Genomic DNA, 4,188 nt, shown 5'->3' with positions numbered 1-4,188 from the left:
TTTTGACTTGAGGTCCACTCCCTTTCTCCAACATCAGTCTGATTCAAATCAAGAAAAGCTTTATTAGCATGACGGCACTGCCAGCCTGGTGAGATCACTCTAAATAGCTCCAAATAATGGTCAAAGGCAGAACAAACATTAGCTGCTCTCAGTCAGCCGCTCAAATAGTCTTTTCATTAAAGGCCTGATCCAGTCTTTCGGAGGAGCACTTAGAGGCTGAGCGGACAGTAAGGATTAATTTGCTTCCTAACTGAGAATCTGCAAGGATGAGCTCTAAGAAAAATGTGCCAGCCTCATGAATCAACTATATCACATAATTCAACCTCATTCTGATACACCATTTAGTCTAAGTTCAGGCTTGGAAAGTTCTGCTGTGGTGCACAAAGGGTTAACTCTGAGCGCCTGATTAAGGCACATGGGATTGGGTAGCAAAGAGTAGGTTAATGCAGTCTTTCTGAATGAGACACTGGTGTGAGCAGTGTGGCGTGCAGCGCTACACAAACATATGAACATGAACTGCTTCCTTATCTGCGTCTCTATCTGTGTGATCAGGGAAGGGGGAGAGAAGGATGGAACGAATGACACATACATAGGCCTTCACCCTTCTAACACAGGGTTCTGTTACCAATGAGAGGAGGCAGAGCATAGCAGGCTGAGTGGTAGCGAGTATGTATGTGTGTCTGTTTAAAAGCATACAGTACATGAATACAGAAATGCAAGTGCATTAAAGGGAATGTGAGTGCGTCTATGCTTGTTTGTGATCTATGTATTCTCTCCCCAATGGTGACATTTTCTCCATCTCTACCTTAATCGTAGTGTAACTGGGTCAAAGTATGGGTAAAGTATATATGCTTATGTGACAAATGAAAGGAATATTTCAGGTTTAATAAGTTAAGCCCAATCGACAGCATATTAAGTATGATTAGCACACAAATTAATTTAGACTCTTACCTAATTTCCTTTAAAAAAGCTAAATTCAAGGTTGCAATGAAGAATTAACAATGGAAGTAAATGGGGCCAATGTCTACGATTTAAAATCAGAAATGTAAAGCTATTTTATAAAAAGCACTTACATTAATTATTCTGTTAAGACATTTAATTTTTAATGTAAAGCTGTATACAATTTTTACAGTTGTTTTAGTGTGTATGGCTTTGTGTTGTCAAAGCAAAAAACTGTTAAATTGGATATAACTTTACACAGAAAGAAAGAGAGAGAGAGAGAGAGATGGAGGGAGGGAGGGAGAAAGAAAGAAAGAAAGAAAGAAAGAAAGAAAGAAAAAGAAAGAAAGAAAAAGACTAGTTCTGTTTTTTATTTCTTTTTATTTTATTTAGTTAGTTATTTTTGAAAGAAATTAATACTTCTATTCAGCAAGGATGCATTAAATTTATCAAAAGTGACAGTAAAGACATTTAAAATGTTATAACATTCCATTTCAAAAATGTTGTACAAATAAATTTGATCTATTTAATCTCAGAAATCCTGAAAGAAAGTGTCACGGTTTCCACAAAAAAAAAAAACTTTTAGCACAACATTGATAAGAAGAAGAAATTATTCTTGAGCAAATCTGCACATTAGAATGATTTCTGAAGGATTATGTGACATCGAATCGTGGAGTAATGGCTTCAGAAAATTCTGCTTTGCCATCACAGGAATAAAATACTGTAAAAGTTTACTGTATTTTCCATCTAATAAAATGCAGCCTTGGTGAGCATAAAAGATCATAAAATCTTACCGACCCGAAACGTTTGAACGGTAGTGTCATTTTTACCATTATGCCACAAATGCTGTTGATTAATCTTAACTTGTACTGAACCCAAAAATTTCGTCTAAGGTTCAGTATGCTGTTGGCTTTGTGTAAAACATAATGACTCACAAACTGTCCTCTAACCACAACTCAAATCAAAAAAGGATACAAGAATTCAAAAGATGACCACTGAATAAATGAAATCATTGTTACAGGAGGAAGAACAAAAAACAATAGCACAAAAGTTTAGGGTAGATGAAGAGGACACAATATGGGGAAGGTAGAGACAAATAATATAAGAAAACAGTGGTAAAGCGAGAGAGATAGCGAGGCAGAAAAAGAGAGAGAGAAAGAGACACGTGTTATTTATTTCCCGGGTAAACAGAATTCAAGGCAGACATAATCAATAGGAAACTCCAGATTGTAAATAGGCAGCTCTAATAGCCTAAACACTGGGTGCTATGGTTACACAGGCACATCAGCAGCGGTTAACGTCAGGAGAGACCAGACGGGCAGCCTACCCTTATTTACCAATAAAGAGCTCTGATGATAAGATAAACATATAGGAGACAGAAGAGAGGGGAGGGAGGGAGGGAGGGCGGAAAGGAGAAAGGGCAGAGCTTTCATCCTCTATTTGGGGCTGCAGAAGGGAGCTAGAAATGAGGAGGCCCGTGTCAGAAGCCATCAGGGTGATGGTGCGCGGTGACCCGGCGACCCCACACACAGTGGCTCACACGTGGATATGTGCGGCGCACACACGCTGCTCGTAGGCCCCCGTATGGCTGCTGACTGGGCCGACTGGCTTTGCATCAAGACCAGAGCTCAGCGCTGTTGGTGGTCAAACTGTTGTCAGGAGTCTGCTAGGAAAGGTGTCTGTCTCAGCCAAACAACACACACAGTGATTAAATGGAAAATCTAAACAGATAAACAAAGTGATTTATAATCAAAACAGCCTGGACAGGGAATACATGCATTATTATGCCATATTGCAGGTTAAATACAAGTTGAGCGCTATCAACAGCTATGCATTTACCAATGGAAGCCTATGCTGCTTACAGTGCTTGACTTTCATGTATTTAAGCGCATTTCTGTACATGCATCATTCCTGCTATGCAGAACCTTCAGAACTTGTAAACCACACATTTACCAGTGTTGTAATTTAAGAAAGTGTTCATAATTTAAAATGTACTTTTTTTGTATTAATTATAAGTGGATTATTTACACAACAGGAAGTAGCCTAACAATTAATAGTGTAAAGAGGTAAGAGACTGAGAGTTGGCTTACCTCAAGGTGTCAATTTAAAGTTAATTGTGATACTTTTTATTCTGAAATTTTATTTAAGAGGATGGAATGTTTTAGAGACAGTCAAACCAGTTAATAGCACAAAACATCACAGAAATTCATCAAATTATTTGATGAATTTACAGTAAACAATTAATACTTACTGAGGAATATGCTGTTGTTGTCTCTTAATATTTTATTATAATTAATAAAAAATTCAAGAAAATTTATTTTATAATTTTTTTATTAGAGAAAGAGGAGAAATAGAAACAAAAACTGAATTTGTTTTTCTTAAAAAAAATGCTAGTTTTCTATGTTGTTCATGCACAGCCCTTGGGGACATGGCAAAATTGACAGCAATCATTCAAATTAAATTAATAAAATTAATTAAAATGCATTACACGATCACTTAGTCTTTTACCAAATTATGCCAATTAACTACTATTATTTCAGTATTTAAAAACATTAATATTTGATTCAATATATTTGAAAAAAAAATTTATATGAAAATATTCTACACAGTAGGAAAGACCCACATACATATTTTTTTCCAAACTGAAAATTATTTTTGTGGTAATCCACACTGTAATTAACCCAGACTATTCCTTTTAAAGGGGTCATATGATGCGATTTAAATTTTTCCTTTCTCTTTGGAGTGTTACAAGCTCTTGGTGCATAAAGAAGATCTGTAAAGTTGCAAAGACTAAAGTCTCAAATCCAAAGAGATATTCTTTATAAAAGTTAAGAGTCAGTCATGCCTACCTAAAACGGCTCGTTCTAACACGCCCCCACATACCTACATCACTATGTGGGAAGATTTGCATAACAACGCCCAAATGTTCACGCAAAGAAAGAAAGCATAACTTTTATTCTCGCTGTAGTATTGATGCCGCCATGTCGAGACGCTGTGTGTTTCGTTGTGAAAGCAAAACTACTTTGTTTGGTCTTCCAAAAGAAGACGATATCTGCTTCGTCATGCCTGGAGCTGATCCGTGCTGATCGCTGAGGAAATACACGGATCGGCTTTCACCGTGGACGAAACGAAGTCCAGCCTGGGGTCGTCACATGTGGTTGCCACAAGCCCACCGGCCGCTCCTTCGTCAAATCCGCCAGCTGTGCCGTTCTCAAGCCCACCGGCCTCCGCTCACTCTAGCCCTCCGGC

The sequence above is a fragment of the Sinocyclocheilus rhinocerous genome, unplaced genomic scaffold, assembly GCF_001515625.1.
Source record: "Sinocyclocheilus rhinocerous isolate Xijiao unplaced genomic scaffold, SAMN03320098_v1.1 scaffold421, whole genome shotgun sequence".
Taxonomy (NCBI): Eukaryota; Metazoa; Chordata; class Actinopteri; order Cypriniformes; family Cyprinidae; genus Sinocyclocheilus; species Sinocyclocheilus rhinocerous.
The sequence above is the reverse complement of the archived record's forward strand: the minus strand, read 5'-3'. Positions refer to the sequence as shown.